Source organism: Gossypium hirsutum, chromosome D11 (genome assembly GCF_007990345.1).
Source record: "Gossypium hirsutum isolate 1008001.06 chromosome D11, Gossypium_hirsutum_v2.1, whole genome shotgun sequence".
NCBI lineage: Eukaryota > Viridiplantae > Streptophyta > Magnoliopsida > Malvales > Malvaceae > Gossypium > Gossypium hirsutum.
In genome coordinates, this window is record NC_053447.1 from 42289936 (window position 1) to 42303844 (window position 13909).

Genomic DNA, 13909 nt, shown 5'->3' on the forward strand with positions numbered 1-13909 from the left:
TCTTTTTGAGGAAGGGGGGAATGATACGAGTCACAAAGGCCCAACTCAAACTCAAGAATGTGATGGGCTTAAACTACCACAAGACCCAATAACGAGATCAAAGGCCAAGAAAATGCGTACGAAACCAAATGGTACCATTGAAGACTTCATTAGCAAGGCCTTAGATGCATATACGAAGGAAAATGAAAATCAAGATTCACTTTCTTGTTTTCAAGAAAATCAAGAAACCAAATCTTGGTCTAATTTTGCTGTTTTGAGCGATTTTAAGAATCAAGAAAATCAAGATTTCAAATATTGGAAATCTTGGTCCAAGAAACCAAATCTTGCAGCCAAGGCACATTGGATCTCAGTTACGAGCATCAACGAACCAATTTTGGGAAAGAACGAATTACAAGCCCAGGTTCTTGAAGATATGGCCCAATAAGATGTTCCAAGTCCAATCCAGAAATTTAAATCAGACTTAGTTGAAAATCAGGCCAAATTGTCAAAGTGGCACAATTTGTTAAGTTTTAATTCTTTAAATACTTAGTTTAAATTTTTGACTTTATAAATTAATTTCTATGTAAACATTCAGTCCAAGAGGCCCATTTAAAAAGCCTTGGCCGAATTTTCCTTTAAAATCAAATAATTAGGATTTTTTTTAGTTTTTCCTAATAGGGTTAGGAAAGTAATAGAGGCCTATATATTTAGGGCTTGGCCGGCCACACATTACACATTACATTAAAATTTTAGATTTTTGTTGAGTGAAAATTCTCTTAGAGTTTCTCCAAGAATTCTCTCTTGAGTTTTCTTTAGAAGTAGTTTTAACAATCTTTTTGATTGTGGGAGCCATCTTCAGCCTTCTTCTTACAGTGTGCTTACATAGGAGGGGAGATTAGAGCCATTTGAAGGGAGTTGTGAAATCTTTTTTCGATTTCAAGGCTTCTTAGGACTTTTCCTTATCTTTATTGTTGTTTATTTTTCTTTAGATTTTTCTGCTTGTACCGATTCATTGATTAACTTTTTTTATTCGTTCTTATTGCGTTTCCAGCCCTTTTCAATCTTCAAGAAGCTGATCGGCACCCTTCTTGGTAGCAAGAAAACATTTTCTATTCATAATTTGCAATTGATCTTGCCACCCAATTATCCTATATCTGATTCAATTCGGTTTGCTGAGTTTTTGAATTAACTTGCTGTTTTGTGTTCAATTGTCAGATTCGGCTGATTGGATTCTTTCTTGAAGTTCAATTTCGTGTTCTTGGCTTCCAAGAATCGCCTATTAATAAGTGTTTCGGTTCTTGGCTGATTCTTTATTGTTTTGGGGTTTTTGTTTCAGATCTGGAATTCTAAGATTTAATTTTTTCTGTTTCGTTTCAGATCTAAGCGTCTAAAGCTTTCATAGGATTTTCCCGTGACTTGACAACTCGATCTTGGTTCGCGTGCAACCTTTTATCAACCTTATGTTGTAAAAAAGTCTTTTTCTGGAGGTTCTTTGATTTTGAGTGAAATTGATGGTAAGAATATGCCGAATCCTGCAAGTTCAAATTCAGTAAAGAAATATTTCACTTGAAGGAGAGGCCAAGGTGAAAACCCGCAAAGGGCGCCTTGAGACCAAAGGGGATTTGAGTTGAAAACCCAAAAAAAAGGCGGCTCAAACATTGATCAGATTGGGGCATGTGGTGATCTTGCTATACTGAAATCAAAAGGAAAAGGATATGCGACGTCTTGGGGCATCGCCAAAGTACCGTAGATCTCCTAAACACATGTTAAATTCAAAATGGTTCTGAGTTTGCACGGAGAAGTTCAAGCTGCGATATCCAAGTTACTTGTATTGAATTTGTTTGTTCTTGCAATACTTCACTCTTTGCTGTTCTTGAATACTTTTTCTTTTCAAGACACTTGCTATCAATAAATTCCTTCTCTATTATTCGAGTTATGCCCTGAATTAATCTCTTAGTCAGTATTTTTTATCTTTGGACAATAAACTTTCACAAAAGAAGTTTTGCATATTACTCTAGGAATTTCTAAATAATTTAGTAACCTAAAACAGGACTATTGTTTAGAACGCACCAAGTTTAAAAGTTGAAATATCTAAGAAGGAAAAAGTCTAAATTAAGACTGTTTTTTCGTATTTTGTTGTCTAAATGTTGATTGAATGAGATGACAAGAAGTCTTGATTGGTGACAAAGCTTCAGTGAAAGAACAAGCAATGATCACCAAGGAGTAAGAAGAAGTCCTCTTTGGAAAGAAAACTCTTCATTTGTGCATGAGTATCTGGTATGGCACCCTGGGAATGGTGTAAAAGAGTTTCATGATTTGCGTCCTTGAATTACGATAGGAGAGGATTGAGAAAAGCCAAATTTATTTCTACCCTTGGGTCACAGTGGATGAAAGATGGTGCAAATTTTGGTCCCAGTGGATTAAACTTCGAGGTGTACAGTGGGGGCAATCTGACTAAGTGTTTCTTTGAAAACATCAGCCGAGCAAAAGGCGTTGTAGCACGTCAGTGATAAAACCTTAACAAAATTTGAGTAATGATAACTTGAGTGATAATGAGGGATCATTCTTGAAAAAATGACATTCTGCATTCATTCAAATGTCATTCATACATGATACGACCACGCCTCGGGCACACTTTTGGACCCTTCGCACGCGCCATGCGTGTCCTCTTCCAGGCTGTACCTGCAACAAACGAACCAGCAACGTAAAAGAAAAGGAATAACAAAAAAAAACAACACAGCAAATAGGAGAAAATAGCTGTAAATAAGAAAGTGTAAAAATATATTTCGATTTTTATTTTTCGCTGATTTCGGCTATAAAAGGCCGATTAGAATATGTATTCGAGATCTTTTTTTACACATATTGAATAAAAAACAAAAAAATATTCAGAGAAATTGAAACAAAAATATTCGAAAGGTGATTACAGATATATTTTTCCTCTTTTTTTTGGATTTTTTATCTCATTATTCGTGTGAAAAATAAAAGAAAAAGAGGAGTTAAAGGGTGAGAGTTTACCTGGCTTGCCGGATTGTCACTCGCTTCGTCGCAATCAGAGCCGGGCGATGGTTCAAAAGCCTCCGAACAGCCATTGTCGAGCGGCGCTGAGGACTACTAGGGTTCTTTAGGGTTTTTTAGAAAAATGATAGGAGGCTGTTAGTTTAGGTTTTATTTTAGTTTATATACTGTGAAGAAAACGACACCGTTTTAAGCATGCTTCAGTAGCTTTCAAAACAACGCCGTTTAGAAGCTTAGACCCGCTCGGTGACCCGACCCAGGGCAGGATCCGCGCAATTTGGTTCAAGGGTTTATTTGCGCCACGAATCCTTCTATATTTTGTATTGTTTCAATCCAATTTTCTTCTGTTCCTTTTTAATTTATACCATATATTTTATGAAGATTTCATTTTGGATCCAAGTTTAAACGGTGTTGTTTTCTACAATTGATTTTGAATATTCAGATTTTTGCGCTTATTTGCTATTTTAGTCCCTCATTTTTCAAGTCGATTATAAATTTAGTTTATCTTTATTTTCTTTTTTTTATTTCTATTTGTAGTGTTTTTTTATTTTAATTTAAATTCCAATTTCATTTTTAATCCATTATTATTATTTTACACTCTAAATTATATTTCATGTCTAATTTAGCCTCCAATAGTATAATTTTAAAATAAATTAATACTTATCTTAATACATTATTTCTAGTATTATTTTAATATTTAGCTTGACATTGTTTTTAAACTTATTATTAATATGATTTTAAAAATAATAATATACTATTATTTTTAAATTATTACTAACATATTTTAAAATTATCATACATTATTTTTTAAAATCCATTATATACTTTTATTTTCAAACTTGACATATTATTATTTAATTCATCATTTATTAATATATATTTTTCTGAAAATTTGATATAATTTATATATATATTGATGTTTTATTTTTATTCTGTTTTAAAATTCACCTTTTGAATATTCTTATATATTTTTATTTTAAAACTTTTATACATAGGATATATTTTTGTATTATCTTGGTGTATCTTTTAAAAATTTGATGATGGATTTGTTTAGTTTTTGAATTTTAATATTGTTATTTGCATAATGTGATTAAAATTGTTGTTGCTATTCTTGTTATCTATTACTTGTTTATTATCCCTTAGTGTGTATTTAGATTATAAACTATATCTTTTACATTTTACTTTACTATTCAATCATACTACATTTTTTAAAAAAAAATTGTTTCATTAGAGCACTAAAACCATTTTATTCTGTAAATTTTCAAAATACTCAGTGTTCACGATTCTCGAGAAGATTGTGCCCTAACTTACTGGGCTTCAATTCTTTTAGATGAATTTAGATAGCCAAGTATTTTTGTTGCAATAAAACCATATAAATTTTAAATAAAAGTTTTTTGGGATTTCAAAATGTTAGATCCTAACTCACTGGATATGACATTTTGCTACCTCGAATTAAGTATTTTTAAAAAAATAAAGCCAATATTCGGTATTTAGGAATTTTGGGAAATTGAACCCTAACTTACTGGGTTTTGATTTTTCATTTGACCCAAATAACCAAATATCCTTCTCAAAATGCATAGGTTTTAAAAGTCAAAAGATAAACTTAATTTTGAAGATTAAAAATGTTGCGCCCTAACTCACTGGGTGTGACATTTTATTTCTTTGAAATAAGAGTGCCTTATCATTTAATTCAATTTATTCAAGTTTAAAGGATCGTATTGTAAAATCTTTTCAAATTTTGGACACTAAGACATTAAACAATCGATTCGGTACCAATTTTGGGCGTTACGAGGGTGCTAACCCTTCCTCATGCGTAACCGACTCCCGAACCTATTTCCTCAAAATTCGTAGACCTAAAATCATTTTTAAGGTGAACTGATCACACCTCAATAAAAGATTGGTGGCGACTCCAATTTTCGTTTTTAAGTCGACTATTAATTTTTGTTTTGAAAAATGGTTTCGACACTTTTGTTTTTTGGATCTACGGTAAATGGTTATTACAAGTACAAAGAACATGAAAAGGAAGATAAAAAAACATAAACAATATCAAACTTAAACTATATTGTAGAAGGCAAGGACGACAAAGCAGTTGCAGAATAATAGAGCAGTCTGGTGCAGGGATAATATTTATGTATGCAAAAAAAAAAACAAAAAAAAAGAGAGGAATGATGAGAAACTAAATGGCAGGTTGTTTTACTGGAGAAAGGCGAAGAGAAACATAATGAAAAAAATAAAAACTTACATGGCAATGCAGCAGAGGACTATCGACGGCAATGTAGTAGACGGTTGGGGAAAATCTAAGGGATTTGGGGAAATTTTTAAGGGAAAAAAAAGGGATTTTGGGTAATTGATTTGGGTATAAAACTAAGCCTAGCAAAAACGGTGCTCTTTCGTTAAAAATAAAAGGATATTTTACGGCGTTTTTATCATAAACGCGGCTATTTCTTTACCTTTAGCGGTGTTTAGGAGAAAAAACGTTGCTACTGCTTTACCTTTTTCGACGTTTTTCTCATAAACGCCACTATTGCTTTACTTATTACGGCATTTTTCGGTTAGCGCTGCTAATGTATAACATTTGCGGCGTGTTTGGTCCAAACGCCACTAAAAATGTGTCTAAAAGCTTAATTTCCTGTAGTATCAATTGTTTGGTTGAATACAATGAAATAGAACTGTAATAGTATTCTTGTGTTTGGTTGAATAGAATAAATGTTGTAATAGCATAAGGAAAACAACTGAAATGACCAGAGTACCATTCCCACAATTTTTTAGGTAATGACTATTGTTATTATTATTAAATTTTGATAGGAATATTATTAAATATAATTTAATAAAAATCATATTTTAATATAATTATTATTAAATATAATTTAATAAAAATTAAAATATATAATTTAATAACATTTTTAATATAATTATTTTATATTAAAATATTTTTTTTAGTTTTATATGAAAATATTTCAAATATTTCATTTTTATATTTTTTGAATCCAAGTTTTAAAGGACTAATCTGGAAATTAATTTTATTTTGTTATTCAAGGTTTCATGGAATACTCATTCTTTGGTGATACTAAAGAATGGCTATTACGGGAAGACAAGTAATACGGAATTAATGATCATTCCATTGAATGAGTATTACATTCAACCAAACAAAGGAATGGGTAACCATTCCATGAATAAAGGGGTAATGCTATTCTATTCCCCAACCAAACGTGCTATTAGAGTAGATAAATAGGGTCTTCATGAGTGGATTTGTTTATGGGTCAGTCTAAACTCTAAGCTTTGCCTGCAAACAATTTAAAGAGATTTGGGTAAAAGTATTATGTCTGAAAATGGAGCTTTAAAAAAAAAAGTTAGACCCGTATAAAATATGAGTTGGGTTTGGAGTCTTAAATGTTCAAGTCTAAATTCGGGACGACCCGACCTATTTTTTAAGTTTGTAATGTTTTATATTTTATTTTAATATATATTATGTAATTTATAACACATGAAAATTAAATTTATAATAATATATAACATTACTATAATGTAAAAATTAAAAAATATATAATTTTAATAAATAAAAAATATAACATTATTAAATATTAAATTAAAATAATATAAATATTCATTTGTAAAATTAAAAAAATATTATGGGCTAACCTAAAATGGGTTTGGGTTAGCCATTTATATTTATGGGCGAGTTTGGACAAAATTTTAAGCCCATATTTCTAATTGAGTCAGCCTTGAGCAAGTATAAAGTATGTTAACATCATATTTAAGCCTGCTTAAACACGACCCGACCTATGAACACCTCTATGCATGTGCCATGATAGCATTGGGGTGGTAGAGGAAAAAAATGTTTTTTAATCATTTTTTCAAATTTATTATTTTTTTGAATATATATTTATGTCTATGTATTATATATATTTGAGTGTTTTAGAATTAAGACTAAATTGAGATAATCTCTAAATGTTGAGGGTTAACTTTTTTTTAAATCATAACCAAATTGACACAATATGTAAATGTTGGGAGCTAAATTTGTTATTATATCAATTTTTCAACTACCACCTCTTCTCTCCGTTACAAAGTCAATGACAGCTGAAGAAAATGGACCAAAAAATGACAAATGTAATTAGTTATGTGACCATTTTGAATTTTTTTATAGTTGGGTGACTAAAGAAGAACAGTTAAGTGTAATTGGGTAACATCAAACCTGATAATATTAATGCTAAATTTATTATACTAACGAAATTTTGCAATATTCAAACCTTATAATATTAGATATTAACTTTTATAAATCAACTTTAAAAACCAAGTAAAACATTAAAAGTTAAAATCGTTACTTTTGGGTATCAAAATGTATAACATATACCAAATATAAGTACTACATTGAACCAAGCAAAAAACATATGTACCACATTACATAGGAAATGTCAAACTCATGTACTAAATAATTCATTAAGCCAAAAATAAAAAATATATATGTTAATATAATTATATATTGTTATAATTAATTTTAATTAAAAAATTTATTTTTTAAAAAAGTAAAACATGCATTTGACAAGTTAGGCCGAGCTTAGAATTTTTTTAGGAGGGTATCAATAACTTAAACCCATTAACATAACTACCAAGCTTAAATTTTTTTAGAATTTTTTAGAAGTTTAAACTATTCTAATTCAAATCCTAATTATGTTTCGTGAACAAAGATGTTAGTTTTTGGCTAATTTTTAACATATCTTATAAGAATCTATTTTGGAGATGTTTTGATGTGATTAATGTCACATCATGTTATTAGGCCTCTAATTGGAGTCAGATCCAAACACCCAATTTGAATGGCCTGAGATTTTTTGGGCCAAGATGGGTTTTTGAAGCAACAAATGTGCTTAACGAACCTTTCTTTTTAATTAAAGGCGTTGGGTTTAAGGAGGCCAACCATGGACCGAGTCAACATAATTGGGCCTAAACTCATGTAAAGCCCAAATGCAAAATGAAACAACTAAATTTCAATATTTATATTATGGGATTCATTAATGTTCTATGTCCTAATGTGTGTTTGATAATAATTCATGCTTTTATATCCTGCTCTTATTATTGTCATGTTTATTTCTTGTCCAAGTTTGTTAGTTGTGTCATTAGGACTATCATAAGTTAAGTGTGTTTATATTGTTGTGTCATGTTTTAAAGTGCCATATATGTTTGCATCACTTGTTTATGCATCAAAGTTTCATGTTTTCAAGTGGTTGCAAATGTGTTCACAACTTAGTTTACTTTCATTATTTTTATCTAACCATTCGTGTGTTAAGTTATGAGATATTTGGAATCTAGTTTTGTTAAGCATTGTTGGTCTCAATATTTATCTTTTGCGTGTCTTGTTAAGTTGTGTTTTGATGTCAATTTATAGTTCTTTTAGGTACATATGGCTGACCACTTCTTCACACAAGTGTTGTAACAACTCGTTTTTCAGTGGTGTCAGAAACAGTAGTTTCGAGGCCACCAAATCTGACAAGTAAGTTTTTAAATATTATTATTTAATATTAACGAGTCAAATATGATTATAAAAAGACTTTTGATTTGTAAATTTATGTTATATAAGCGATTTATTAAGTTCAAGTGGTAAGACCTTAAGGTTAAGTGATTTTAGAAAATAAGGTATCGAGACCTCGTTTCTATAAAATGATTCGTAAATATTTTTATAAATATTTACAAAGTGTCATTAAGGTGGTATTAAATTTTCGTTTAAAAATTTTAACATTTCGATAATTAATTAATTAAAAAGGTCTAAATCATAAAAGATGTAAAATTTTATCACTATTTGATTTGAGTGATTAAATGGTTAATTGAATAAAGGAAAAGGGATTTAAATGGTAATTAGACCATTCAAGGAGTTAGTGGACAATTATGGGCATGAAATTGGTGTTTTATTTATTTATTAACCAGGTTAAAATGATAATTTGATAATTAAATTAAAATAAATAAAACCAAAATGTTTTATTCATCTTTTACAATCTTTCTCCACCGATTGTTAAGGGAGGAAGAAGCCATTTTTAAGCATGGAGGTTTCGGCAATTTCAAGTTTAAATTGGTATGTGATTTTAGCCCCGTTTCTAATAATTTTATTTTTTTCAGATCATTGCAGCTACGTCCAACTAGCTCGTACCTTCGATTTTGAAATTGTTAAAGATTGTGAATGTTGCGATTGATGAATCTAGTGATTGTTTATGTTAAATAATGAATTTGAAATATTATTTGGTATTTAAAAGTATTTTGTTAAGTGATTTTCGATGAATTTATCGATTAGGGACTAAATTGTTAAAATAATAAAAATAAATGGGTTGTATTGGATGCCATAAGTATTTGGCTAGGCTCAATTTTTGGTAAAAATGGTTAATTTGCATGTTTTAGGCTAAGGGACTAAATTGAATAAAAGTAAACCTTTAGGGGTAAATTTGTAAAAATGTCAAAAATGACTAAATTGTATAAAATATATTGTTTTACTGACTAAATTAATAAATTGAATGAAATTATTAATTTAGATCAAGATCGAGTGGAAAATCGAGGAGAATGGAAAATTACCAAAATGCGACTGTACTTTGTCATTTCTGTAATTTAGTCAGGTAAGTTCGCATGAACTAAATTCTGTATAATGTTGATTAATTGAATGATAGCATGTGATTCTATTGTGATTGAATCAATATATATGTTATTATGCAATTTATCTTGTTAAGAAACGATAGAAATTCAACGACGTACGATGACTATTGAGCCCCGTTTGAACCCTAGGAATATATAGGATACAAATGACATGTCATTGGGGTTTCCATGTTTCGGGTGTAGGACTTGAACTTCCTATCAGTGGCTGAGTTTCAGCATGTGTTGCGGATACTTGACAACTTGTGTGAGTAGCACCATGTAGTTATGTTCTGACCCATAGCTTGTGTGAGCAAACCCATTTATGGCTCAAGAGAGGGCATTTATGTAAAGGAAAAGGAAAGAAATGGTTTCGACTATATGTTAGCAGACAGTGTGTGAAATTCTCGCGTATTCGATCTTATTCTAAGTGGTTCAACAGGCATACAAAGGGAAGGAATGGTAAGTGTTTCGATTGGCAATGTCATGAAAGTATGGAAAAGTATGAGTTGTTGATGATTAAAGTGTGTATAGCCATGTTCATGAAAAGTATGAATGCTTATATGTTATATTCATGAAAGTTATTTTATCATGTGGTGATTTTTGTTAAGTTATGTGTTTAATCACTAACTTGTGAATATGGTTAACGCCATGTTTATGTCTTATGTGTTATGCAAATGAAAGGGTAAGTGTTTAATATGAATTAAGATATGTATACATGAAACTTATTGTAATGGTGATACATGGAAAACATGATATGTTATGAGATGGATGATAAATCCAATTGAATTATGCTAAAGTATAATGGTTATCCATGTCAAATTCATATGAATCATATTTAAATGAACTAACTTGTGTTGTTGATGTGTTTAGGCTTATGCCAAGCTTGTGGATATGATTGATGTTTATGATTATGCTTGTACTATGCATATGAAATGGGTAAGAAAAAGGAATGATACGGTAAATACATAATTAGGATAATTAGGATTATTACGATGTTATAAAAAGGTTTAATGAGATAAATGATGTATTCATATGTTAGTAAATTACTTATGCTTTGTATGAATCTATCTATGTCATGGATAAATACATTGAATTGCGAATTGATAATGTTGTTTAGGCTTATAATAAGCATTTGGGAATGGAAATGAAAGTAAGTAAATAGAAATATATACAACCTTATAAAAAGGTTGATGATTATATATTATGTCTCATGAAATCTTATCATGTTATGAATGGTAAATAAATATGCAACATTAAGGAACTTACTCACTTGTGAATTGATGATTATGGTTTGATAAATCTTGAGACATTAGTATAGGTTTACTTTTAACCTATAAATTTCATTATTCAAATGTAATATTATGCTTATGGTTTATACGAGGTTACTAAGCATTCATTGCTTACGTAGTTATCTTTCTCTTACTTTACAAATTATTGGAAGCTCGATCAGGTTGGAAGCTAGTCGGAGATCCATCACACTATCCATCAAATTTATCGGTAGATTTTGATGCTCTGGTCGTGGTTATAATGGCATGTATAGGTGGGCGTTTGTCTAATGTTTAGTCAATAATATCTGTATGTAATGTTGCTTTGAATTTGTGAAACTTATGATATTTGATGCCTTGATGATTGGTGTGCTTTTGGCACTTTGATGTTTAAAGGTTGATGATTATAAGATCAAATCAATGCATGTTTTATGGCCAAAATGGTAAGAGTTGACATGTTTGCAAAGTGATCGTTTAGGGCATGTTTTGATATAAAATTTAGTCAAGTCTGTTTGTTTGAATTACGACCATTTGGACATAATTTGGTATGTATTTAATTTATGTTGGTTATTGGAACCATTTGGAATTGGTTAGAATAGTGACATTTAAATCATTGTGATGCATGTGAGAAGTAGTCCCAATGGTAAGGTCATTTTGATATGTTTGATATAGAAACAAGTTAATCGAAAAATGGCTAAATATGCACATGTATAAGTGTTTTGTGCTTGATGATATAGCCATTATATTTAGCTTGTAATTATGGTATTTTTGATGATGCATTAGTTGTTACGTTGGCATGTATATGTGGTCTTATAATGGTTAATCTTTTGGCATAAGGGTGCTTAAAAGTTGGGAGTTGGAATGGTATATAAAATGCATGCTATGAAATGTTCTTTTGATATGCTTGAATATAGGTGCAAATGACTTGTAAGGGTGTTCTTGAATTGAGGGAAATAAATGACTTGAATTTGGTCTATTTCTTGTCCACAAAGCCTAAGACACGAGTGTGTGTCTTAGCCATGTGTGACACACGGCCACGCGACACGGTCGTGTGTCCCCTTTAGGTTTTTAAAGGTTGCATTTTGAGAGTGACACAACCTGGCACACGGGTGTGTGACTTGGCCGTGTGACCAAAGTCAGAGATTTACAGGGGCACAGACACAAGCTGGGACACGACCGTGTGTCCCTACTTCGAATGCCCACACAGCCTAAGACACAGGCGTTTGTCTCACACACAGCCGTGTGACCCCTGTAGTATGAATTTTTTTATCTTTTGCCATGAAGTTCTAAATGTTTTCGATTTAGTCCCGAATCGTTTCTAAAGTGTTTCTAAAGTCTCGAAGGCTCGAAAAAGGGTCGTTATGCATGTGTTTGAATGGAATAAAATGTGTTTTATAAATGATTGTAATTGAATGTTTTAAGTTAAAAGTCTTCGGTAATGCTCTGTAACCCTATTTTAGCGATGGATACAAGTTAAGGGTGTTACAAGTGTTAAGAGCATTGCATCTGTGACCTTTCAAATTCCCTTCAAGATTCAATGTGTTTCAAAATTCATGCACTGCCAAAGAAGAGGAATATGACTCTTTATGCATGAAAAGATACATGAACGTCCAAGAGAGATGAATATAACCTTTAAGTCATTCATTAAACATGGAGATACATGCACCATGTGACTTTTCAAATATCCAATGCACCTATAGATTCATTTGCCATGCATGAACGATTCTAAGGGAGAAGGATATGTCATTTGAAGATTCATGGAGCACCTCACATTCATGAACAGTAAGGGGGAAGCATAGCATTAAATGAACAAACATTGAATGTGAATATACATGTATCTACACAAGAGGGATGAATCAACCCATTCATGCACTTCAAAAGGGGACGAATTTGCTTATTCATGCATCCAAATGTTCATGAATGTCCAAGGATGATGAATATGACCATTCGCTTATACGTTGCACCTATTTATTCATGTACTTCATCATACAATGTACAACACCCATACATGTATACACATTAATAGCCGAATGTGTCTATAGGTGTGCCTAGGTCTATAAATAGCTTTGCCATTTCATTTGTAAAGGTTAATCAATCAAATTTTAATACAAACATATTCTGAGAGTTTGTCTCTTGGTTTTTCATTGAACTTCTTGAAGTTACCAAAACTTTGGTTTTCTGACATTCACCTGTCTTATCACTCCCCTTGTCATCCATTTCCGGAGTGTGGCGATACCAATCCTTCTTAGACTAAGGTTCGGGTATTTGTCAAGCTTAAGTGGGTTTGGTTCATATATAACTTTGATTCCATAAAACTTCCAAGCACTTCGAGTCAAGGTCTTTTATTCGTTTGTTTTTGTTCAAAATGATCCTTTAAAAATGTGAATTTCTAACATCGAGTACATGTCTCATTAGCATATTATTGAGGTTCTATTTGGGTTCAAAAGATCACATATTTCGTATCAGAGCCTAATTTCTTGATCAGGTTCGTATCTATCTTTTGTTTTTTTTTAAATTTGAAAAATAATAATAAAGAAATTTCCATGGAAAAAAAAGTGTAGAAGTGAAAAAAATTCGAAGTGAAATTTTTTTTTGAAAAGTGAAAAAAATTGTGAGTAAAAAATTGAAGAAAAAATAAATCGAAAATGAAAATGAAAGTGCAAGAAAGCAAAGTGAAATAAAAAGACAGCGTGAATAAGAAAAAGAAATTGAAAAAGAAAAAGAGCATGAGAGAAAAGAAATTGAGATTGAAAAAGAAAGTGAACATGAAAAATGCGAGAACGAAAAAAAGAAAAGAAAGTGTGAGTAATGAGAGTTTGTTGGTGGATGATGAAAATGGCGATATCTAAGCAAAGGAGAACGATGTTTTAACTAACCATAATTTAAAATTACTTTGTGATGTTTCTTTATTTCCAGTTTTTAAAGATCCATTAATAGATAGGTTACAACTTCTTTACTTTCCCAACAAAAGGTGATTCCTCATTTGAGAGAAATATAAGTTGGAAAGTGAAAATACTCTTCAAGTGTCGGAAGGTAAGCAA

At 30.9% G+C, this 13909-nt stretch overlaps 1 long non-coding RNA gene across 2 annotated transcripts; it reads left to right on the forward strand.

Annotated features, from left to right (window-relative positions):
• Positions 1 to 8154: 8154 nt before the first annotated feature.
• Positions 8155 to 10192, forward strand: LOC121223138 (uncharacterized). 2 transcript variants are annotated; one of them, XR_005920562.1, is made up of 4 exons: positions 8155 to 8479; positions 9001 to 9055; positions 9507 to 9587; positions 9808 to 10192. It is a non-coding gene; the product is annotated as an uncharacterized lncRNA (long non-coding RNA). The 2 variants fall into 2 exon arrangements; XR_005920561.1 differs by having other exon boundaries at positions 9507 to 10192.
• Positions 10193 to 13909: the final 3717 nt, after the last annotated feature.